Source organism: Ammospiza caudacuta, chromosome 23, assembly GCF_027887145.1.
Source record: "Ammospiza caudacuta isolate bAmmCau1 chromosome 23, bAmmCau1.pri, whole genome shotgun sequence".
Lineage (NCBI taxonomy): Eukaryota > Metazoa > Chordata > Aves > Passeriformes > Passerellidae > Ammospiza > Ammospiza caudacuta.
The window spans coordinates 1367172-1392375 of record NC_080615.1 but is presented as its reverse complement, the minus strand read 5'-3'; the positions used below and the strand labels follow the sequence as shown (position 1 = coordinate 1392375).

The 25204-nt window shown below is 53.0% G+C and overlaps 1 pseudogene; it reads left to right on the top strand.

Moving 5' to 3' along the window:
• Positions 1–680: 680 nt before the first annotated feature.
• On the top strand, positions 681–24055 carry LOC131567360 (Fc receptor-like protein 3; annotated as a pseudogene).
• Positions 24056–25204: the final 1149 nt, after the last annotated feature.

Sequence of the window (25204 nt, the reverse complement as noted above, 5' to 3'; positions counted from 1 at the left end):
CCCTCATGTGATGCCTGCTAAGGAAATGAGCACCCCAAGTGGGGCAGCTCTGGGCCCTGGGTCACCCCAAAATCTGAGGCACCCAGGGAGGGAGCTGAGACCCCTGTTCCCATCCAGCCACTGCCCATCCCTGACACCCCCATTCCCCAGGGAACCTAACCATGGGGCCCCCATTCCTAATGTCCCCTCATCCCTGAGACCCCCATCTCAGTACTGCCATTCCCTAGGATCTCCATTGCCTAGCACCCCATTCTCAAGGAACCCTCTCCTGTTAATTCTATCCCCTGAAATCCCCCTTCCACCAGGACCTTGATTCTCCCAGAACCCCCATTCCCATGAGAACCCCTCATTCCCCCAGCATCCCCAGACCATGACCCCAAATCCCTGGAGCTGACGCTCCCCTTGGACTCCCAACCCTGAGTCCCCCCCACCCTTGGCACCCCCAGACCCATGACTCCACCTCCTCAGGAACCCCATTCCCCTGCATACGCATCCCTGGCTCCCCAAACCCACCGAGCCCTCCCTTCCTGTGAACCCCATGTCCCACTTTGTCCCACCTACTCTCATCTCCTTCCTGTGCCCAGCTTGTGGCCACCCTGCCCCCACCAAAGGCCACCTACACGTGGGGACGGATGTGACCTCGCTTCCTTCCCCTTCATCCCAAGAGCTGCCAGCCAGGGGAGCGGTGGCCACAGCAGCGAGTGACAGCCAGTGCACATGGCTGGGGACACCGGGATGGCCAGGAAGGTGGTGCTGCTCCTGTGGGGTGAGTGCCCCGGGCACGGGCCTGACACCCTGGGGATAGGGAGGGGAGGGGGCGCAGGGGGCTGCGGGATCCCCTGAGGTCCCCAATGCCAGCAGTGCCAGTCCATGTTACCCACAGTGGACCTGGGTGGGACTGGGGATGTAGGGTGGCTTTGAGGACAGGAAGAGGGGTCAGGAATTTGGGGATGGGGATGTGAGGACAGGAATGTAGGGACTGGCACCTTTGGGCTCAGGTAGCTCTGGGGAGAGTGACAAGGCAATTGGGTTACACGGACAGAAGGGGACAAGAATGGTGAGAATATGGCCATGGGGATGGGATCATGGGGATGGGATCATGAGCTCGTGGGGGTGACCTGGGCCAGCATGGGCTGTGTCCATGGTGTCCTCATGCCCAGGGTGTCCACAGAGTCCCCAAGTTCTCCCTCATTCCAGGGTGACCTTGTTGTCCCTGTTCCCAAGGTGTCTGTGCCACATAGATGTGGTGCACAGGTGGCTGTGACAGATCTGTCTCTGTGCCTCTCCAAATCTTTTGGGGACCACCCAGACACACTTTCTCAAAAGAACTGCTGTCCATATGGAGACAGTTTGTTGACAGCCACCGCACCCCTTGCTCCTGTGCTGCTGTCCCTGCAGTGCCACCCCCACTGAGCCCTGTTCCTTCTCCCTTCCAGCCCAGACCCTCGGCCTTGCTGGTGAGTCCTCAGGGGATGCCATGACCCCACCCCGCTGTCCCCAGCCCCACACTGGCCCTGGCAGGCTGGTGTTCCCTGTCACCCACAGGTGCCCAGACCACCCAGCTCTTGGTGGAGCCCCCCTGGAGGCCGGCGGTGCTGTGGGACCGGGTGACACTGACCTGCCAGGGCTCGGGGACTGCTGGTGACACCACCTGGTACAAGGATGGGCAGCACTGGTGGCAGGAGGGACATGACCGCTTCAGTGTCACCGAGAGCGGCACCTACACATGTGACAGACCTGGCACGGGCCGCAGCCCCCCCGTGACAGTCTCAGATGGTGAGGGGGTATCTTTAATAATTCACGTGGCCCCTGACAAGTCTGGGTCGGCTCCACTCAGTGGGTGGCCTCACACCCCATGATTCTGAGGAAAAGAGCCTGTCCCCAGGACACCTGGACATCCCAGTGCATCCCAGTTCATCCCAGTGCACCCAGATGTCCCTGGTGCCAGGGGCACCCACCTCGGAGCAGTCTTGAGCCTCTCAGTGAGATGGGACCCTCCTGTCCCACAGATGATCTGGTGCTGCAGGTGCCAGCACAGCCACTGCTGGAGGGGGACACGGTGACGCTGCGCTGCCGGGGCTGGTTTAACAACACGGTCACCGAGGTGCGATTTTACCAGGACGAGAAGGATCTGAGGGGACCCGTCAATGTGACTGAACTATCCCTGTCCCCCCTGCAGCTGAACCACAGCGGCAGCTACAGCTGCAAGGGCTTGGTGAGGTCCTTTATATCTCAGTCAGCAGCAGTGACAGTGACAGTGACAGTGCATGGTGAGCACCCTCACATGTGGAACTCCAATCTCCTCACATCCCAAAACCCCTTCCCAGTGCACTCAGAGTCACAGTCCTCACCTCTCCTCTCCTTCCCTGAGCTCTTCTCAGTGCCGGGGCTGGAGGGTCCCCCCGAGCCCACCGTGGGGTCCCCCCTGAATCTCCGCTGCCTCAGCACCCTCAGCCCCCTGCAGCCCCGAGCCCCCCTCCTGCACGTGTTCTACCAGGACGGGCAGGTGGTGGGGGGTCCACAGGGGTCCCTGCAGCTGCTGGTGCCCACCGTGGGGGTCTCCCACTCGGGGAATTACAGCTGCCAGGTGCACTCTGAGGGTAGGGCCGTGTGGAAGAGCAGCGCCTGGGTCCACGTCACAGTGTGCAGTGAGTGCAGGGATGGGCACAGGGAGCACCCACAGCCTGCTTGGGTCCCCTGGTTGAGCATCTCCATGTCCCGCTGACACCTTTCTTGGGTACTTCCATCACTCCCCTTGTCCCTTCGCCCCTCCGTCTTGTGATCCCATCCCCAAAATCCCTCACCACACCCACACCCCTGTCTTTATACCCCCACACCGGCTGCCAGCCCCTCCCTATGGCTTCATCCCAGTCTCTGCCCTTGCAGTGCCCGTGGCCAATGCCACCATCACACCCGGTCCCCTGTCACACCAGGTGCGTGCAGGTGACAATGTGACCCTGCGCTGTTCAGTGCAGGTGGGCTCAGCCCCTGTCACCTTCACCTGGCTGCACAATGGGCAGGAGGTAGCCTGGGGTCCCCTCCTGGAGCTCAGGGACATCGATGTGGGACATTCGGGCACCTACCAGTGCATGGCCACCAACCAGCTGGGACAGGATGGGCACCGCGTGTTCTGGGCACTCAGCCCTGAGCTGGCCCTGGAGGTGACACCGTGGGACAAAGGAACACACAGGGACACAGGTGGGGTCCCACAGGGTCACCAAGGAGTGCAGGCCCCCTGGGGTGATGGGTGACCCTGATGTGTCCCCCTCTGTTTCTTGCAGTGGCTGCAGGGGTCGGTGGGGCCCTTCTGTTCCTGCTCCTGCTCGTGGGTGTCATTGTGGCCTGGCACCAGGGGCACCGTTTGTGTGGGTGACAATGGGGGTACAGGGGTCCCAGGGAGCTGTAGAGGTTCCTAGAGTCGGGTAGCAATAGGGCAGTACCCACAGCCCCAGAACTGTGTCCTTGTCTGGGTGTCCTGAAGGGTTTGGAGACGTGCTGGATTGTCCTGCAGGGATGTTGTGGGTTCTTTCAGGGGCCTTCTGAGTGTTTGGTGGTCTCTGTCCCTGCTGGGCTTTGGGTTCCTGAGGCTGAGTTTGTAAGAGGCACTCGGGAGGTTCATGAGTTCTGGGGGGCTTCAGGGCTTCATGAGTTCTTGGGGGTCCCGAGGGGTTTCAAGAATTCTGTGAGGGTTCAGGGCCCTGGGACCCCACAGCCATTCCTCCCCTCTTTCCTCTGCAGCCGCCAGGAAGCAGCAGGAAAGGTGAGTGGGAGGCTCAAGCCAAACTCTCCCTTTTCAGCTCAACTCCCAAAACCTCCCATCCCCTCCCCCACATCCCCTTTATTCCCTCAGGGCCCCCCCGGATCCACCGGCAACCCCAGAGGAGGGGGAGGTGCTGTACACCCACGTCGTGGTCACCAAGAGGGCAGGGGGTGAGTAGAGGGGGGACACACACAGAGGGACACGTCACCCACGAGTGTCACCCCACCCAGATCCCACAGCCCGTGTCTCTCGCAGCGTCCCCCCATGCCACCACCCTCCAGGATCCCCAGGTGACCTACGCGGAGCTGCGGGGACCCCAGGTGCCACCATGGGAACCCGATGACATCTACGGGAATGTGCTGTGACACTGGGGGGGAACTGGGGGCACTGGGGATCCCCACCCATGGGCACCCACTCGTGTGTGTGCTGCCACTAAAAACTGCCCCTCTGCCTCCCTGTAATGGCATGAAGATCTCAAAGGGCTGAGAGAAGAACAATTTCCTGAAACAGCAGCAAGAGAGAATAAAAGCAACAGCAACAGCAACAAGATTCAGAGTCTGAATTGTCACAGAAGGAACAATTTCCATGGAAAGCCACCAAAAAGGAACAAACCCTAGACATTTCCCTCAGCACGTTTCCTCCACCAGAGGAACCTGGCAGGGCCCTGGACCTTCCTTGCTCTGATGGCCAAAGCAGCCTTCAGGAGGCTCTGGATTCTCTTTTCCCCGGTTCCAAACCCCTCCTCAGCCGTGTTCCCCGCACAATGATGTCACAAAGGCCCTTTAGGGGTTCCAGAGCCTTCCCCTTTTCCAGGGCAGTCATGTTCAGGCCATGGCACAGGGGGGGATGTCAGAGACAGGACAAGTTTGATGTCTGGAGACATTTTGGAACAGCTGCGTGTGGCAGGGGTGGGTCAGGCCTTGCTTTTGGTGAGGTAGGGCCCCAGCTGTCCATCAGTCTGTCAGCCTGACGTTCTGCCAAAGCCAGCTCCTGAGTGGCCGTGTGACCAGAAGTGCCACCTGGGGAGAGGGCCCTTGTTGGGCCAACTGGCTTAAAAGAAAGAGCATGAGCTGGCCAAGTCCCTGACCTTGTCTCCTCTTGGGGTGTCTGTCCCATCCACACTGGAACCCAGGAGTTGGCAACTCATTTAAATGAGAAATATCTGTCAAAGAAAGTGGGAACGTTGCTGGAAGAAAAGAAGACCTATGTCTAAATTGTTTTTTAATTTCAAAAATAAAGATGTTTCCAGACAAAAGTGTAGGAAAAGGAATAACAGCTCTTTACTAGGAAACTTAGAAAGCAGAACAGAACAAAGAACACAAACCCAGAACTTTCCCTCCTGCTCAGTGCTGTTGGTTTTTGTGGCAGTTATAACCGCGGCCAGCAGGGGGCGCTGCAGGGAGCACTCCCGGCCAGCAGGGGGCGCCCCGGTCCAGCTCCATCCCCTCAGGGGCCATGGCGGCCTCGGCCGGGAGGCAGGAGGGGAAATCGCTCCTTTTGCAAACTCACGGCCACCAATCGCTCCCGGCACCACCACCAGCAGCGGGCAGAAGCCGTCAAGGCAGCAGGTTGGATCCCAGTGCCCACTGGCAGTGTAGCAGTGTCCTGGGGCCGGGCACACGCCCTGTGCAACACCCATGAGTGCTCTCCATGATTCCGAATGGAAGGAAGGCAGCGGCTTAATCCAGACAGGTCTCAGGTCCACAGCAGCACCTCTGATGGCTTTACACCACAATTCCAGCAAACCCTCAGCTTTTCATTCCCTTTTCCTCCTTCAGCTCTGGCACAGCAGATCTGGGATTGTTAAATTGCCCAAGCGTGTTGAGGAAAACTGGTGCTCTGTGCTGACTCTGCCAGGACTCCTCCAGGGGCTCCAGAACACGTTTGGAATTCCTGCTCTCCCTTGGACACCCCTGGTCAGGACACAAGCCTCAGGGGGAGGAGGAGGAAAGCAGAGCCACAGCCCTGAGGGCACTGCAGCAGCAGCTGGAGCACAGGGACAGCCCTGACTGGGAGTAGTGCCTTGGGAGGGAAAAATGGGGAAAAACTGGAGCTGTTTGGGGCTGTTTGGGCCAATGTCCCTGTGCTGCTCTGCGAGCTGCAGAACCTTAAGGAGGCGTTGTAATTAGGGCCGGGGTTGCTAAAGTTCAGCCGTGCACCTAAAGCATCCCTGTTCACAAACACAAGGCTCTGCTGCCTCTCCTGGGGATTTTGGACTACACAAGGCAGCACTGGACACAATTTGGGGGTCAGAGGCTGCCAGCTCTGCCCACAAGAAGCTTTTTTGGCTGCCCGGAAGGTTTTTGCTGGTGCTGGAGATTATTCTGTGCCTGTGCCATGTCGCCGCTGCTTCCTACTGGCCGGCCAGGAAGACCAAACTGGAGCAGCAGCTGAGGCGGGAGCGGCTGGAGCAGGGGGCCCATGGGAACAGCACCTGGACATTCAGGTGGAGCAGGAGTGCCGGGAATTCTGCAGGGTGTTTAGGAGAGGGCCACGGGGCTGGACCATGTTGGGGCACCGCTTGTCGTTCCTGCTCCACTCAGAATTTGGGACAGAGCAGTGACACCCATCGGCTCCCAAACCCCTCAGGGCTCGGGCACAGCCTCACAGGAGGTCCTGGGGTGATTCGGGTGCTCCTGGGCTCGTTCCAGACAAAGGGCAGCACTCCAGGAGCTGTCGGCACATCCCGAAAGAGCAGCCCGGCTGTGCCTGAGCCCGAGTGCTGCGGGCAAGGACGGCGTGAGGGAGCCGGGCCCCGCTCAGCCGGCGCTGCCCCAGGAACGTCTCATCCTGCAGGGGCTCGGCAGCCTCTGCCGGTGCCGGCCCCGGGGCTCTCGGGGGGCGGCCATAGGGGCCGGGGGCAGCGGGTGGGAGGGGCTGGGATGGAGGAACCGGGACCCCACTGGGGAGCCCCGAGCATGGAGGGAGCGAAACAGCGGAGGGGAGACCCCGGGACAGGGGGGAGCAGAGACCCTGCGGTGGGGTCTGCAGAAAGGAGGGACCGCAATGGTGGTCCTGGAGCACTGGAAGGGGCCCAGCTGCCATCGCGCTGCGAGTGCTGGGACGGTCACGGGGTGTCCGAACCGACTGTGGCAGCGTGTCCAAAGCCACTGTTGTGATGTGTCGGGACCGAACGTTGCCAGGGTAAGGCCCCCACAGCTCTGGGAAGTGGAGGGGTACCCTGGAAGGGGTGCAGCAGGTGTGGAGCCGTCCTGTCTATTCCCTGTGCCCTGTGCAGGTGAGGAGGGCAGGGATGGAGCAGCTTTGGGGACACCTGGAATCCAGACAGGCTCACTCCCCATAGCCCCAGCACAGCCACAGGGCAGAGTCATTGCTCAGTATTTCCACACTTTTCCCTCTTGTCTGGCAGCCGAGCCAGAACCCAAACATTGTTTCCATGAGGTTCCAGAAGTTGCAGGTTTTGTTCCAGAAGTTGCAGGTATTGTTCCAGAAGGAGGACCCAGTCAGGTTTTTGAGCAGGAAGTGTTGTGACACTTGCAGTAGGGCAGGGGCTCTCTCGGTCCCTTTGAGACAGGGACTAAATTGCTGCATTTCCGGACTTATTCCCACACAGCTGCCCCTACAGGGAGGAGTTTCCAGCCAGCCCTGCTCTGAAAACCACCAAAGGCCCTCACAGAGCCACTGCTTGGGCTCCCCATGGGGTTTGTGCTTCTTGCAGGGCTGAGCAAACCACAGGCAGGCCTTTTTCCACCCACAGAATTCTCACCTCTGCAGCAGCTCTAAAGCTGCCAGAATCAAAGCCAAGGAGGTGAGGGGGACCCTCAGGTGCTGGCTGCCCCCTGGGGCTGGGCAGAGCAGGGCTGGGCAATGGCCATCCCTGTGCAGTGGGGCTGGGCCATGGCTGGGTCCCATCCTTGGATGGCCACTGGCTTCAAGGAGCAGGAGTTTGGGATCCCTTTCCTGCCTGGTTCTCCATTCCCAAACTGCACTTGTCGGGTCAGATCCTGCAGAGGATGAGCAAGAATGGAGAAGTCTGGAACAGAATTTCTCCCAAAACCCAAGAAATCCAAATCATCCCAAGCCCCAGGACAGAAATCCTATGGGGGGGATTATGGGGAACAGGAAAGGCAGGGATGTCAGGATCCGTCCTTGTGAACAGATGACCTGACGGTTCATAGAAGTGATCTCAGGGTGCAAAAACCAATATGGTACAAGGGGGTTTGCAGTGATACTCAAAACAAATGCAGTTTTATTGAAATAACCACATTAACAATGCGATAGACAGATTAAGGGAGAGAAAAAGATAGTGAAAGAGACAGGAGAGAGAAAAAAAGGGGGGATATAGCTACCAACGCATAGATGAGGTCCTTTCGTCTAGTCCAGTTGAGGGTCCGCCTGTTACGCTGGGGAGATCTCAAAGGCACAGCTGAATTGCACCCCAATTATACTCTTTTTTGTTGGGGGAAGGGAGAATAAATTTCGCAACTGAAACAAAGGCCGTGGGGGGGAAGAATAGAAAGGGGGGTACACAGAGTCCAAGCTAGGCACCAGGCAAGAACCATTGTGTTAGTGGTCCAGTGGTCACAATCTGCAGGCAAACATCTTGCTTTGGTCAGCTTGCCTCCCCCACACTCCTCCCCCTGGGTTGAGGGTTTCAGTCCCAGTTCTTGGAAGGAGCAGAGGGGCCTTTTAGGAGTTTCATGTCTCAGTCCTTGATGGAGAGGCTTCTTACATCTCAGTCTGTCTGTCACGGTGGTTGTAAAACAGGTGAAGGTCTTCTGTGAGAGACCATCTGAAACTCAGGAGAAGTCCAGCCAGGCCGAGAGCTGGGACAGCTTCCAGAACTGCTATTGTTGCAAACGGGGCATGGTGCCCCCTTCTTAGCACACAGCAAACACACCTGTGAAAACAACAGCTTAACACTGAGCTTTCAGGTCTCAGGGCCTTTGGCGTGTGACTTTTCTCCTTCAGAGCCAGATATTCTAGACGGGGGGGGTCTTCTCTTCAGTGGTCGCCCCAATGACGATCGTGAGGCAGATGAGGGAAAATTCAGACAGACTCTCACAAGGGGGTAGGCACAAATAGCTCCAGACTTCGGCAGTATCTCAGCCCTGTAGCAGCAATCTTGGGGCCAAGTCAGCCACTTTTCCAGGGGGAAAAAATCTGCAGTTTTGCATCCCAGTGCTGAGCAGGGGAGGGGAGGATGGTCCTTGGGGTTGTGGACCGAGTGGGACACATTCAGTGGGCTCATGAGTGTTTCATCTGGCTCCCAGTACTGAGACCCTGACGGATGGGGTGGCTGCTGGGGGGTCTCAGGAAGTCCGTGCCCTCCCCAGCTGACACCCCCCCACTGTCACCACTGTGGGGGCTTCTCACACATGGAAAGGTTTGGAGGGCTGCGTGTTGCACCTAAAAATCTAAAAGGCGGATTGAGGGCTCCCAAACTGGGTGGGGCCCTTAAGGGTGTTTGTAGAGGGGGCAGGCCACATCCCAAGTTGCAGCATCCCAGAGGTCACTATGTCCCAGCGAGGAGTGGGGGTGGGCAGAGCCCCACCCCAGGAAAAGGGTTCACAGGATGTCCCACCCCTGGGACAGTGACACACCCTGCTAGAATGTGTCACCCCTGGGACAGGTTCCCCTGAGAACATGTCACCCCAGAACAGAACAACAACAAGAAAGGAACTTCCTGGATGTGCCCCCCCAGAACAGAACCACCCTGCTCCTCTGACCCTAAGCACAAACGGCCTCTTCCTTCTGTTGCAGAAAAGATGAAGTGAAAGGATTGTGGGGGGCACAGCTGGGCACCTGCATCACCCACAGCAGAGAGCTGGAATCTTCTGGAACCTTCTGGAAGCCTCTTGTGGTGCACATCACCCCCAGCCACAAGCACCCCATGGGCCTGCGCTGGACCCTGGGTGTCCCCCAAATCTGAGGCACCCCGTGAAGGAGCTGTGACCCCCATGCCCACCTAGCCACTGCTCATCTCTGGCACCCCCATTCCACTGAGAACCCAACCATGGGACCCCAATTCTTTAGGGTCCTCCTCCCCTGGGAGCCCCATCCCATGACTGCCATTCCTCAGCGTCTCCATGGCCCAGGATCCACCTTCCCTTCATCCCATCCCATGGGTCCCCATTCCATTCCCCCAGGACCACAACTCCCACAGGCCCCACCCCAACTGTCACCCCCATCCCTAGGACCTAGATCCTGTGACTCAAAGTCCCTGGGAACGCCATTCCTGGGCCTCCCACCCATGGAGACCCCCATTCCTAGGCACCCCAATCTCCTCGGTCCCCCTCCTCAGGATCCCCATTCTCTGAACCCTCATTCCCTCAGGACATCCCTCCCAGGACCCCATTCCTGGGTTAACCCTTTCCCTGGTACACCCATCCTTCACTCCCTACATTCCCTGATTGCCCCAGTCCTGGGAACACCCTGTGCCCACCCTGCCCCCACAACGTGCCACCAACACATGGGGGTGAGATCTGACCTCGCTTCCTTCTCCCTTAGCCAAAGAGCCACCACCCAGGGGACAGGTGGCCCTGGCAGTGAATGACAGCCAGCCTGGATGGCTGGGGATACTGGGATGGCTGGGAAGGTGGTGCTGCTCCTGTGGATGAGTGCCCTGGGCATGGGCTTGATGCCCCAGAGATGGGCCCTGGTGAGGCAGAGACTGGTGGGGAGGGGGCACAGGGGGCTGCAGGGTCCCCTGAGGTCCCCAAGGCCAGCAGTACCAGTGCATGGGCATGGAGCCCAGTGTGACCAGAGTTGTGGAGTGGCTGTGGGGACAGGAACAGGGGACCGGAATATGGCAGCTGGTCTGTGGGAATGGGATGTAGGGAGAGGAATGGAGAGAAGGGGATGTGGTGACAAGGATATGGCCACAGGCACCTTGGAGCTGGGGCGCCTGTTGGGACAGGGACAGATGGACCTGCGCCATTCAGGTGGGCCATGTAGACTGCTACCATCAGAATGGAATCATTGATAGTGGAACCCTGGAAAAAGTTAAAGATAGAATCTAAAATGTTAGGCTTTGTTCTTTCCCAGATCAACTGCACCTGCGTAAGCAGTATGATAAATTATATAATTGTTAGATGTGATGATTGTTTAGTAATTAAATGTAATTATTATATATCCATAAGAAGAATAGTGAGAAACTATGTTGGAAATTCAGAGAGGAGCTAAATTTATGTATACAATAGAACAATATAAGTTTAATAATTAACATGAAAGTTATGTAACGATAGAGTATAAAACATGATCATTTCGTATGTATGGTCGGAGTCATATTTGGGTTGAATATACCCCGATTCCCAGAGCTCTTAATAAAAAGCACAGCATATAATCCCCCGTGATTATGTGTTTTTGAACGCTAACATCATGGCCACAGGGCCATGGGCACATGGCCATGGGGACAGGTGTCATGAGGCTGGTGGGGATGACCCATGCTATCACCAGGTGTCTGTGGTGTCACCGCTGTTGGAATTCAGGACATTCCTCTGGCTGTCCTGGATGGCCAGGACTACAGCCAGGGGGCTCAGAGACCTTGGCACAGAGCCCCAGATGCTGGTGGTTTTGATTATGACCCATGGCAAAAGTTACCAACCTTATATGAAGATCTGCAAGTCACAAAAGTGTAAGTAGAATATTAATGAGTTGGTCACGGGTGGAAAAATAAATTTTTTAGGGTTTTTAGAATGGGGGTTCAGAAGGTAAGATGGAGGGATCTGGGTGTGTCCAGCCTTTCTCCTTCTTCTTCTTGGCCTCCATCTTCTGCTGTGATGGTGGCACTTTTAGATTGGTTTAGAGTAGAAGCTCACTGCATGACATAGGTGATAGGTATTGGAAAGTAATTGTAAATATTGTACATGTAGTTTTTAATATAAAAAGATAACACCACCCTGGGGGCAGGCAGAACGCCTCAGTCTGTCTTGCTCAGCAGATCTCAGCTGGACAGGAGAAAGAATTTTATAGATAAGGAACAATAAACAACTTTGAGACCGAGAACTGAAGAGCTCTGACTCCTTCTTTGAGCACTGGGCTGGGAAAAGAGACTTTCTAACATTCCTCAGGGTCACTCTGACCAGCTAAAGCCCCGAGAACCACTTCCTTCCTCCACCCAGAGTGGCCACACTGTCCCCATCCCCAGGGAAACCATTCCCAACAGATGTGGCTGTGGGCAGCTGGGGCACAGACATGTCCCCGGCCTCATCACACCTGTTGGGGACCATTCCTGAGCACTTTCTCATGAGAACCAGTGTCCCAAAGGGGACAGTTTGGGGACAGCAACCACACCTTGTCCCCCATGTGGTCCTCTTCCTGCAGTGCCACCCCCACCCAGCCCTGTCCCTTCTCCCTTCCAGCCCAGACCCTTGGCCTCGCTGGTGAGTACTCGGGAGATGCCATGGCCCCACCCCACTGTCCCTGGCCCTGCAATGGCCCTGGCAGGCTGGTGTCCCCTGTCACCCACAGGTGCCCAGACCACCCAGATCCTCATGCAGCCCCCCTGGAGGTTGGCGGTGCTGTGGGACAGGGTGACACTGACCTGCCAGGGCTTGGGGCCACCTGGTGGCACCACCTGGCACAGGAATGGGCAGCTCTCATGGCCAGAAGGACACGAGCCCTGTCTCATCAGCTAGAGTGGCACCTACATGTGTGACACACCTGGCAGTGGGCTCAGCCCCTCCATGCACATTGTAAATGGTGAGAGCTCTTTGTGCCCATACCCTGACAACAGCAGGAACCCTGAGAGCTCTGGGTGAGCTCAGCTTCATGGCTCACACCCCTTGTGTGACCAGAGCCTATTCCCTGCACACAGGGACATCCCAGAGCATCACTGGAGCATCCCCTGCACACACCAGTGCATCCCAATGTGACAAGAGCACTCTATTGCAATGGGGGACCCCTGGTTCCTTCTGTTGCCATCGAGACCCTCCTGTCCCACAGCCACCCCAGTGCTGCAGGTGCCGGTGTTAGAAGAGACAGACGCTAACTGGCTCACAGAATTGACATGGCTCCTTGTTCACCTACTGAGAACTTTGTTTCTTTCTTATGACCAACGGGCAGTGAACGTGTCTCTTAAGTAAATGTAAATATATTGAATAACTATAAAAGCAACATGTTGTTATAATAAATCTCTCTTTTACACCCTTCTGATGGAGTTGTGGTGTTTTGCGCCGTGTCGCACTCTATAGCGACATCTGCTGCCCGTCCGCTGTGATTGCAACTGGACTGTAAAAAACAGAAAGAACAAAGCAAGAAAAAAGTTGAAGGGTAAAAATGAGTGAAGGCAGCAAGGATGCTGCGGAGGTCCACACCTAATTCAGACATCTGATTCGAGGTGTGTGATTATATACAAAAAATAATGGGACATAATTTATCAAAGGAGGAAAAGACTGTTTCGTCCATGGGGAAAACTTTATTCAAGAGGAAAAATGTTCAAGCTTCTGATTATGCTCTTCTTAGCTGACTGATATGGTGTAAATCACAGGACTTTGGAGCTGATGCCGACAATGCCTTCAGTGTCAGGGCATGGAAAAAGGTTTGGAAGAGACTATGGGAAGTGATATCTAAGGGGGAGAAGACGGTTGTCGATTTGGCTATTTCCTGGAGACTGTTGTATGAGGCATTGAAGGAATGGAAAGCAGAACAAGATAGAGGGGAGGAACTGGAGGAGCAGGAATTGGAGCAAGAAACTGAAGTAGAGGAGGAGGATGAGGCTGAACCTGTTGATGAATCTCCCCCTAAGGAGGCTGCTGCAGCTGCTGTGGAGGGTTCCCCAGGGTTTGCTATGGTGACAATCAAATGGCAGGCTAAGAGTGTTTCTTGGTATTTATCTCCAAAAGACGACGTTAAACCTGTGTATAGTTCACCTGCTCAGCAGTTAGTTGAACTGAGTACTAAACCGAAGTATCTTACACTTGCACAGCAGTTAGCAAAAATGAAGCTACAGAAGAAGTGAAGTGAAAAACAGACTGGGTTATTGGCCCTTTTGTCTCTCCCTGGGCCATCTGCTCCCCCCTCCCCCTCCTGTGCATCAGCTGCTCCCTCCCCCTCCTCACTTTCCCCTGAGCCATCCACCCCTTCTCTGCCCTCCTTCAAGTTGTCTGCCTCTGCTCAATCCCCTGTTGATCCATCTTCTCCCCTCCTCCCTCCTGAACTGGTTGAACAAATGCAATCCTTAACATTGTGTCCTTCTTCATCTAGTGATAGTTCTGATGAAGAACTGCCAGTTATAAGTACACCTAAAAAGATGCAAGAATCTGTTAGACCTCGTAGCAGATTCAGGCCAGCTGTTTCTTGGACTCTGCCTCCCTGCAGGGGGGCTGTGACTCCTTGACACCCTTTGCAATTTTGGGAGATTGTGAGAATGAAAGCAGCTGAAGTGGGAGATTGGAATTTGTTAGAGAAAAAAGTCCACCTAAAAGGATGGAGATGGCTGCTGCTGCTGCTTCTGGTGGGCTTGTGGCTTTTCCTCTTTTCAAAGCTGCTCCTAACTAAGGACAACAAGATAGTGATCAGGTTTTTGCATGGAGGGTTGTACAGGACTTTCAGTCAAAAGTAGATCAGTATGGTGTTAACTCTTCGCATCTTATGATATTGTTCACCTTGCTAGGATTCTGTTTCAGCCAGTGCAGTATGGTGTGTTTCAATGTCTCAAGCTACCTGGAAGCACATGGTTGAAAGAGTAGCATTGGACAATATGCAGTTACCTCAGCAGGATCCACATCACGCTGTGGGAGTTGATGTCGCAGACATTTCTCCACAGAAATCCTTCCTTTTGGATTTCTGTGTCTTCAGGAGGCCAGAGGCCTCTGAAGACAAGGTAAACAATTATTATCAGCTGCTGTGGAATGCAATAGGATTCACCTTGATTGGCTCATTTTCTATGTTTATAATTAAGAGCCAATCATCAGTTCAAGCCAGGGGACTGAGTCCTTGGCCACAACTTTGTTGTGGGTTCTTTTCTATCTCTTCTTAGCTTAGCTAGCTGCTCTGCAAAACCTCTCTATATATTCTATTTAGTATAACTATAATGTATTATATCATATATTAATAAATTCAGCCTTCTGATTCAAGAAACAAGATTCACCGTCTCTCTCTCATCAGCAGCGCCCACACAGGCGCTGTAATATCTGGTGACCCCTCGTGTAAGAATAAAAATTAATCTGATAAGACCAGAGGAGCAAAATTGCTGCACTGGGTAAAAATCCTGTATGTGTAGCATTTGAGGGTTGCTTTGAAGTGACCTCAGAAAGTGGATTCAAGCCAGGAGCTGAAGAACTGAAGATCCTGATTTGGACAGAGTTCACAGCCAAGGCTGACCACAAGAGAACCTTTCTTCTGGAAAACCATCAGGAAAGATGATGGAAAAGAGCAGCAGACCTGTGGAGCTGGCCAGAGCAAGCTGGACTCTTTCAAAAGGTACTGTTCACTTTTCTATCCCTGATGAACCAGCCCTTCGTAGCTTGTGGCTGTTTGTATGGCAGACACATGCCTTGCCAGAAGAGATTCAATTCTCCCCTTCAGAGGAAAAGCTCATAGCCCTCTGGAAATACTGGTGCAGAGAAGATGGTTGCTTTTTGTCAAAAACAGATATCTATGGGTTCTTTAGATGGGCAAAGCTTTTTGGGTTCTTTACTGAAGTTCTGTATGCTTTAGATGCTTTTGTCTGGGAGTGCATGGACTCCATTTTCCAGTTCGTCTGGAACAAGGGACGCGTGTTGCCTTCCATCTACCCAGCATTTATAAAGCTTTTCCCTGTCCTGAAACGCAGAGCAGCTTGTTTTCAATGGATTTCTAATTGTTATGGCCAAGCTCCATTTCCACCACCTTTGGCAGAAGACGTGGTGGGGGAGGACATTTTTCTTCCCAGCCCCCCCTGCTTCACAGCTGGGGGGGGGCGAAACTTCGCAGCGCGAAGAAGTTTTTTTTACTCCTTCTCCGGAGCATGCTCAGATGGAGTGTTCTCCTTCCCCCCCTTCTCTCTCTCCGGGGGAATGGGAGCGGCCGCTCAAGCCAGCGCCGGCCTCTCAGACTCCGCCTTCAGACATGGGGGTGGCACCGGTCTCCGAGGTTTCCTCCATGGCCCTGCTAGAGCTGTCACTCCAGGAGATCCCATCTCCGCCTCTCCAGGAGGTCCCGCCCACGGTTTCACCGGCCTCCCTGCCCCCGCCAGAGCCTGTGTCGGAGAAGGCAGAAGAGGCAGCACTTCCAGCGATTGACCTGTTGCTAAGCAACAGCGACGCTCCGCCGTCTCTCCCAGCTCCGCTGCTGCCTGTTTGCACTGCGACGGCGACTGCGACTGCGCCTCCGCAGCGGACCCCAGAGTCAGCAGCAGAAAACGCCGTTGAACCCGCGGGACCCTCGGAGCAGCCCGCAGCGGATCCCACGCTCAGCGCGGTTCCCCCCCCGGTTCCGGCTCCCTCCCCGATGCTTCCACCGGACGTCCCAGCAGTCACTCCGGCGGGGGGTCTCTCCTTCCGTGGAGCTGGGGCTGCCCGCCAGCTCACTGTTGTGGCAGTCCAGCTGCCGGCTTTCAAGCTCGGTGGTTTGGGGGGTGGTGTTTCGGTTGCTGTCCCATGGAGGCTGCCATCTCTGCCGCCCCTCTTGTGCCCTAGCGGCGAGGGGGAGGGGGCTCCCGAAAGTTTTGCCTTTGGTCTCCAGCCCAGTGGGGGTGGTGCCGTGATGCTGTGGGAAACAAACATTCCCAGACCCGAGATGAAGATTCTCGGGGCAGCTTCTATTTCCCTGCTGCTGGCATGCCTCAGTGGTTTAGGCGAAAGGAAGCATCTCACTACCCATGCTGCCATTGTGCTAGCAGCAAGGTTCAGGCCTGCGGGAATGCAGAGCCTGCCTCATGAGTTTGGCCTGGGATGCTGGGCTCAGGAGGTTCCTGGGCCAGGGCCATCATTTGGCCTCCTTGTGTTTCTAGGGGTTCTGGTTTGTCCTACCGGTCCGGGTCCCCCTGTGTGAGCCAGTTTTGGGGTTCCTGGTCCAGTATGGGCCAGGGCCCCCAGGGCCTTTCCTTCTCTGGCATTGCTCTGCTCAGTTGCTGCTCTTTTGCTTTTCGATCAAAAAAAAAAAAAAAAAAAAAAAAAATTAAAAATTAAATAAAAAAGATTGAAAATAGAGGGCAGCAGCTCTGAAGCGCTGAAAGCACTGAAGGGCCAGAAAAGGACATTCTAAAAATTGTTCAAATTGTTTCAAATTGTTTAAAATTGTGTTATGCTGTTTCAGGAAAAAAGGACTCTAAGGACTCTCAGATGTCCAAAAGAAACGACTTCAGCTGATGGACTGTTCCTGAAACTCAGCTGCATGGACTTGAATTCTCTTTGCATTGTTTTTGCAATTTTCTTATATTGTAGGATTGTTTTAGTGAATTGTTAGTATTCTATATTTTATAGGTGAAGGAATTTCCTGTTCATTCCACATCAGCGTTTTTCTTTTATTTTTATACAATTTAGAAAGGTGAGATGTCGCAGACATTTCTCCACAGAAATCCTTCCTTTTGGATTTCTGTGTCTTCAGGAGGCCAGAGGCCTCTGAAGACAAGGTAAACAATTATTATCAGCTGCTGTGGAATGCAATAGGATTCACCTTGATTGGCTCATTTTCTATGTTTATAATTAAGAGCCAATCATCAGTTCAAGCCAGGGGACTGAGTCCTTGGCCACAACTTTGTTGTGGGTTCTTTTCTATCTCTTCTTAGCTTAGCTAGCTGCTCTGCAAAACCTCTCTATATATTCTATTTAGTATAACTATAATGTATTATATCATATATTAATAAATCAAGCCTTCTGATTCAAGAAACAAGATTCACCGTCTCTCTCTCACCAGCAGCGCCCACACAGGTGCTGTAATAAGTTGATGCCTTGCTGGGCAATGGACCATTCTCTAACCTGGATTTGCAGGCAAGATGGGACCCCCTGGTTCTGGCACAGGCCCAGCAGCTGGGTATGAGTGCCTTACTTAAAACAATGGAGATGGCAGCTCCTAAACCAAGGTAGATTACCATCCAGCAAGGGGTGAAGGAACTTTTTCTGCAGTTTTTGGAGAGGGTTGCTGCAGCCCTTGAGAAGCAAGTAGAAGATGATAAGTTGAGGTAAGTTTTATGCAGACAGCTAGCATGGGAAAATGCAATTGTAACATGATGATTGCAGGGGAATTATTGATTCTTTACCAGGATATCCCTTGCTGTCTGATCTTGTAGTTGCTTGCTCAAAGGTTTATTCGGTTGTGCAAAAAAAGGCTTCTTTGGCAAAAGTCATGAAGTCCTCACCCACATGTTCTGCTTGTGAAGAATCAGGGCATCTGAAGACCCAATGCCCTCAAACTGCTGGACAATATGCACACTCTAGTTGGTTTGGTTATCGCCCCAGAGAAAGTTCAAAGACAGATGCCTTGGAAATATTTGGGGTTGATAATCGCCAATAGACAAATTCTGTCTCAACCTGTAAAACTGGACATTGAAATTAAAACCTCTGCTGATGTGCAGAGATTGGTTGGTGCAATAGGTTGGCTTAGGCCATACTTGGGGATAACTAATCACCAACTACAACCTTTGTATGACCTACTATCAGGGATAACTTCCTCTACCGATGAGAGACATTTGACCACTGCAGCAAAAAAGGCTGTAGAAGTTGAATTGGCCTTGACATCTGGATTTGTTACAAAGATAGATGTTTCTGTTGGTGTGCAATTCTTTATTTTCAGAGATGATGAAATATCATGCAGATTGTTGTGTCAACAGAATGATAAAAGGGAAGAAAATTGCATATTTTGGAGTGGATATTTTTATCTTTCAGGTCCTGAAAAACAGCTCCAGGTCTGTATAAGCTTTTTGCAGACATCATTATCAAAGGTCGCAGATGCTACCATGACACCTTAGGCCGTGATCCTGTAACTATTGTCATACAAGTACAACAATGGTATTTTGAGTGGTGTTTTCAAAACAATCATGAGCTACAATCTACTTTATCTTCCTTTACAGGTCAAATAGTATATCATTTACCTTCTGTCATGGTTGGACTCTGACACAATGCTAGTGCCTCTATGAGAATACCTTCTCTCTGGTGTCTGCTGTGAGATGTGACCAGGAATAAGCAAAGCAGACTCTTGCTTAGAAATAAAGAAAACTTTATTAACTAAACTACAAGAAAAGAAGAAAAAAAAATACAAGGAAAATGAAAACCTTACAAAAGCATTTTCCTCCTTCCTCCCACCAAATTTCTCAATGCAATACATTATCCTAAATCACTAACTCTCAGTCTAGCACCACTCTTTAGAATACTCAATCTTCAGTTCATCAAGAGGAGAGGAGTCCTTCTTGCACTATAGGCTTCTCCTGGAAACATGTTGAAGCTTTGTGTGCTTCTATGTCACTCAGCACTGCTCGGAAAGTTCTTTGCTATCGTGACACCTTCCTTCTATGCTTAGTGCTTTCACTACTGCGCATGGACCAGAGCTGCTTCTAGAGTTGTCTTTCAAGGATGCCTTGTTTCACTCTAAAAAAGGCACAGTCTTTCCTTCAGGACATCTGTCTCCTCTAGTTTTTTCACCTGCTGGGGCTGAGGGGTACCCACACTGAACCCTCCTGGTTCTGAGGCACTGCCTCCCCCTAAATGAAGTCTCTATGTCACAGGAAAAAAAATGGTTCCGTCTATGGCTACACAAGAAAAGTCCAGCCAAAAGGCTACTCTATCATCTCTCCCCTCACTCAAGAGTCTTCTCTATTTTCTTCGTGGCTAATCCCTTCTTATCTCATCTCTTATCTCTCCTCTCATTCAGCTTCAGGAGGATCAGCATTTGCAAGGTTTCAATCATGCAAGAAAAGGGTTAAAAATTTCAGTCTCTGCTTGTCTTAGAGCTCTGGAACTCCCACCCTGCCCTGCCGGGCACCTTCTCGCTGCACTCCCCCCCCTTCACCTGCTGGGCTGGCCGCTATCAAATTCAGATGCCAGCTCTCCCTCTCTCTCTCCTGGGGAGGGCGGGTGGCTGCCTGATGTCTCTTGCTGCTCCTCCACCCTTCCATCCTCAAGGGCCTCCTCACCCCCCACATCTCTGTCCAGGCCCAGGCCTACCACATGGCTGCCCCTCCCCCGCCCAGCAGCAGCAGCTGGATGGGGGAGGGAGATCTGATTTCTTTCCCTCGAAGTCTCAAGAGAACTTCCCAGGGCCGCAGCTCTGGTTTTTAACTCCTGTGTGTTCTCAGAGGTGTGTCCAAACCTCACTGGCTACATCAGGTGCCAATATTAAAATCTGAGCACCCATTGGTTTGACTGCAGCATCCCAGAATTCCCATTTCCCAGTCAGACCAGCACACCTTCTCATCCTATTTTGAATTTCACTAAGAGGATTCCTCTTCAGGGGAAACAACTTTGCTCTTCTGTGCCAGGGGAAGCTGTGACAGTTTTTACAAATGGATCAGGAAGAACTGGAAAAGCTGCTGTAGCCTGGAAGAAAGATGACCACTAGGAATATGAAGTAGTGGTTCAACAAGGGTCTCCTCAATTAATTGAACTTTGTCCCATACTCTTAGCCTTTACCTTATTTCCTAGTTCCGTAAATATAGTTACTGATTCTGTTCATGATGCTAATTTAGTAATACAGTTGGACCAAGCTGTGTTGTATAATGTAAAGGAGAAACCATTATTTGTTATGTTGTTGAAATTGTGGACTGTTATTCATAATCAAAGGCATTCTTATTTTATTATGCATATTTGTAGCCATACATCGCTACCTAGATTCTTTGTTGAAGGTAACACCTATGTGGATTCGCTTGTGGCTGCCTCAGCAGTAAAAATGGTGCCTAATGTGTTATAGCAAGCTGTTCTATCTCACCATTTTTTTCATCAGGATGCTCAGGCACCATGGCAGCAATTTAAATTATAAAATAGTGAAGCAAAGTCAATTATTTCTTCTTGCCCTCATCGTCATACATCTCATGTTTCACAATATTACGGTACTAATCCTAGAGGCTTACTCCCTTTGCAAGAATGGCAAACGGATGTTACAAAAATGCCTGAATTTGGCTGTCAAAATATGTTCATGTTACAATTGACACCTTTTCTCATGCCATGGTTGCCTCAGCGTTGGCAGGTGAAACAGTTCGGGATGTTATTCATCATTTTTGCCACACCTTTTCCATCTTAGGCATTCCATCACATGTAAAGATGGATAACGGCCCGGCATATGTTTCAAAGAAATTCCAGGTGGTTTTTTGTGCCTGGGATGTTGATCATTCCGCTGGTGCTCCTCATGCCTCAACAGGCCAAGCAATTATTGTACGTGATCATGGTGTGTTGAAGTGCTAGGTACAAAAACAAAAATGGGGAATGCAAAGGGAATCACCTCAAGTGAGATTAGACAAAGCCATTTATGTCTTAAACTTTCTGCGTCCTTTACCTGACTTACATGTGTCTCCTATATTCTATCATTTTCTGTCTTTGAATTCAAAACAGCCAAGCTTTAAGAAAGGTATTAAGGTATGGGTAAAAGACTTAATCACAGAAAGGTGGACTGGCCCAGTGGAATTAGTAACATGGGGAAGAGGATATGCATGCATTTTAACAGAAAATGGACCTCGTTGTGTCTCTGTCCATTTCGTTAAACCTTATTTGGAACACAAAGAAAAGGACAGGATGGGTAATTCTACAGCAGAAGCAAAATGAGTAGGTAATTGCGTTGATTATTAGGTGGATGGAAGCATGGACCCTCAAGGAATGTATGGTAAAGATGGTAATTCAAGACAGAGTAAAGGGAGTTACAGGCTTACGCTGAAAATCAAAAATTTAAGGTAATGGATGTTACTTTTGCTTCTTTTCTTTGAATTCTCTTATAGAGAGGTTGGTAGTACTGAGAAATGTGTCTTGTACCATTTCCTTTTGCAGGGCACACACAGTTCCAAAAATAGGGGAATTTGATGTACCTTAGGGAGAAATGTTGCCTTTGCATAAGGGTTGAATTAGTAGCTGAAGTCCAGACTTCGAGCAGCTAGGTTGGTTGTGAGAGCAGCAACCAATTGTAAAGTTAAGTGGATGCTACTTGGTTCTAAGTGGTGACTAGGCAGATGACTTGGTCTCTGATTCTGTGTGGAAGAAAGTTATTTGATTAGAGGTGAAGGTGTCATTCTGCTACAAATGTGTCATCTGAAAATTGTGAGGTCTGTAACGGTATTTGAAGATCTGTTTTTATGGACCTTGTTTGTATATGAATGTTAGGATTGTGAGAGTGTGTGTTGTGGAGTTGGAAGAAGTTGGTTATCTGTAAGTGAATCTGTAAGTGAATGAAGAATGGATCCTCTGTCTGCTTGGATTATTGCAAGGACCCTGCAAAAGTCCTTAGCAGTTGTGTTTCTGGGTCAAATACAAAAAGGGGGAATTGTAGGAAAGGCATTTTGTGCTGTTCTTGTGCGTCAGTAAAGGCTTCCTAAAGATAAGGAAAGCCCCGTATCTCTCCGGAGGAAGACACCGAGGCTGTCACCACAGAGACATGATGAAGGAGAGAAAGTTAAAAGATACGGACTCTAGCTGGCTCACAGAATGACATCGCTCCTTGTACACCTACTGAGAACTTTGTTTCTCTCTTACAACCAATGGGCACTGAATGTGTCTTTTAAGTAAATGTAAATATCTTGAAAAACTATAAAAAAAAACTATAATAAATCTCTTTTACACCCTTCTGATGGAGTTGTGGTGTTTTCTGCTCTGTCGCGCTCTATAGCGACACTCCCACAGTGCCCTAAACCAACCCCTTCCTGAGGTCCCCCCTCTTCTTCTCCAAGTGTCCTCTCCCTGAACCCCCCATCCTTCCTCAGGGTTCCTTTCCATACCCCTCATCTCTGCGCCCCCTCGCCCTCACTGGGGTTCCCCTGCCTCTCCCTGACACCCCCCAGGTCCCTCACTGTCCCCTGCTTTCCCCCCTCCTGCAGAGCTCCCACACTCAGGGGTCCCCCAGTGGGCGCAGTACCCCAGGGGCACAGGTGGCACTCAAGGACCGTCTGGTGCTGAGCTGTGCGGTGGCTGTTGGGACAGGTCCTCTGTCCTCCTGGCCCCGGGAGGGCTCAGAGGCACTGCTAGGCACCGGCCCCCACCTGGAGCTGCGCCATGTTGGGGACAATGACAGTTGCCAGTACCAATGCCAGGACAGTGTGGCTGAGTGTCCTCCTGAATGTCACTGTCCTGGGTGAGCAGGACCCTCGGGTTGGGGGTGACTCCACCCACAGCACCCCTATTCCACCTTGCCCAGTGCCCACAGCCCTGTCTCTGTCCCCGCAGTGCCCGTGGCAAATGCCACCATCGCCCCTGGTCCCCTGGCACATCACGTGCATGCAGGTGATGCCGTGACCCTGCGCTGCTCAGTGCAGGTGGTCTCAGCACTTGTCACCTGGCTGCACAAGGGGCACGAGGTGGCTCAGGGTCCCCTCCTGGAGCTTGGGGACATCGATCTGAGACATTCAGGCACCTACCAGTGCATGGCCACCAACCTGCTGGGACAGGACGGGCACTACGCGTTCAAGGCACTCACAACTTAGGTGGTCCTGGAGGTGACACCTGGCTCACCCTGGGTCACAGGTGGAGTCACGCAGGGTCGCCAGGATGTTCAGGACTCCCAGGGTCCAGGGTGTGTCCCCTCTGTCCCCAGCAGTGGTTGTGAATATTGGCAGGACCCCCCTGTTCCTGCTCCTGCTCGTGGCTGTCAGTAGGGGCTGTCACTGGTGGCACTACGGAGTGAGTGACAATGGAGGGGATGGGCGTCCTGGAGTGAGGAAAAGCCCTCAGAGTGGGGAAAGACACCTGGCAGCACCCAGGTCTCCTGAGCTCGGGGAACCTGAGCCCACATGACTTTGGCTGGGTGTTCTAGAGGAATATATAGGGTCTTGATTCTGCTCCAGGGTCATCCAGAGTAGGCTTTGAGGAAAATTGGGATGGAACTGGGACGTCCTGGACGGTTTGGAGAGCTTCCGGAGGGCTGTACAGAGATGTGGGGGATCATTTTGGAGTCCTGGGAGTGTTCGGGGATCCCTGCCAGAGCGGTGCCTGGAGATGGCCTCAAGCCCTGTGCCGGGCAGGAAGCGCCACCCGTGTCCTCCTGGCCGCGTGCTGCTGGCTGCATTGCTCAGGGCTCCCAGGTGCCTCTGGATGGGGCTGCTCTGGAGCTGCTGTGGGACTGCGGGGCTGCTGCCGGGAAGCTTGGCCAGGCTGGGGGAGACCCTGAGGGGCTGAGGCACTGCTAAGCCCTGAGCAATTGGTTGTCAGAGGCCATAAGCAGCCGCCTGGCAGCCGCCTTGATCCCGACAGCTGGCTGCTCTGGTGCTTCTAGGTCAGTGGCTAGTGGGAGGGACCCCCTGGAATCAGGCGTGGAACCCTGGTCCTGGCCTTTCAGGGCTGGGAGGCCAGCAGTTGTGGGGCTGGGCGTGTGCCCTCCCTGTGCTCCAGACTGCAGGCCCCTGCCCCTGAGCCTTAGGCATTGAGCTCCACTGCCTGATATCCAAGTCTTGTTCCTGTTGCTGTGGGGGAGGCCGAGCTCTGTGGCTTTAGGCCCCACGGAGCCAGAAGAGCAGCAGCTTTGAGCCCAAAGGGGCCACAGAAAGGCCCTCTTGGATCACGGACATTCCTGTCCTGCCCAGGCCAGGGACACATGAGAGTGCAGCGGGCACCTTCAGGGTGCCACGCTGGCTTTGCACTGGGCCACCTCCCTGTGCTGCGCAGGGCTCTTTGCTTTGCCGCTCTCGGCCTTGTGTCGTCGTACTCCTTTGGCTGCCTGCAGCCCTATCAGGAGGGCAAACGGCCCCGTCTCCAACATCTCAAGGGGGAAATGGAGCTCCCCCAGCCCTCAGCCCACGCTGTAAGCAGAGCAGAGCCTTTTCCCCAGCCCCGATGGCTTTCTGCCTGCTTCTGGCCCCTGGCCACCATGACCCTCTGCACTCGCTCTGAGTCACCTACAGCATGGCTGGTGCCTCTTGATTTGCTGACCCTGGGATGTGAGGCTCACGGAGGGAAAGGTGGCTGTCCCTATGCTGAGGGCACACGTGGCTCACTGAGCAGACTTGAGGCTTCCCCAGCAGCTTGCAGGTGCCTTATGTGTCATGTTACAGTGCTTGTGCTCCTGCCTCTTCCTGTCCCTCTTCTCACCCTCACCCAACCTGCACCCTCTGACCTACCTTCAAAAACCCCTGTTGCGTCAGACACGGTGTCAAGAGCCCTCCTTTGGCTGCCGGTCGAGCGCACATTACAACCTCCGGGCCTGAGAGCAGGGTGGGCTGGGGGAGCTGGTCTCTCAGACCATGAGGGAACGGCTCTCGACAGCACCTGCCCATGGACCTTCCCCGCACCAAATAAAATCATCTCCAAGCTTAGCTAGTAAGCTAGTAAGGTATAAACCATTAATTGCCTGGAAATCTGGCACTAGTCTCCAAGTTCCATTAGGTTTCTTTATTTCTGATGTAGCAGTATTAAATTTTGGCTGCCATTCTTCCAATAG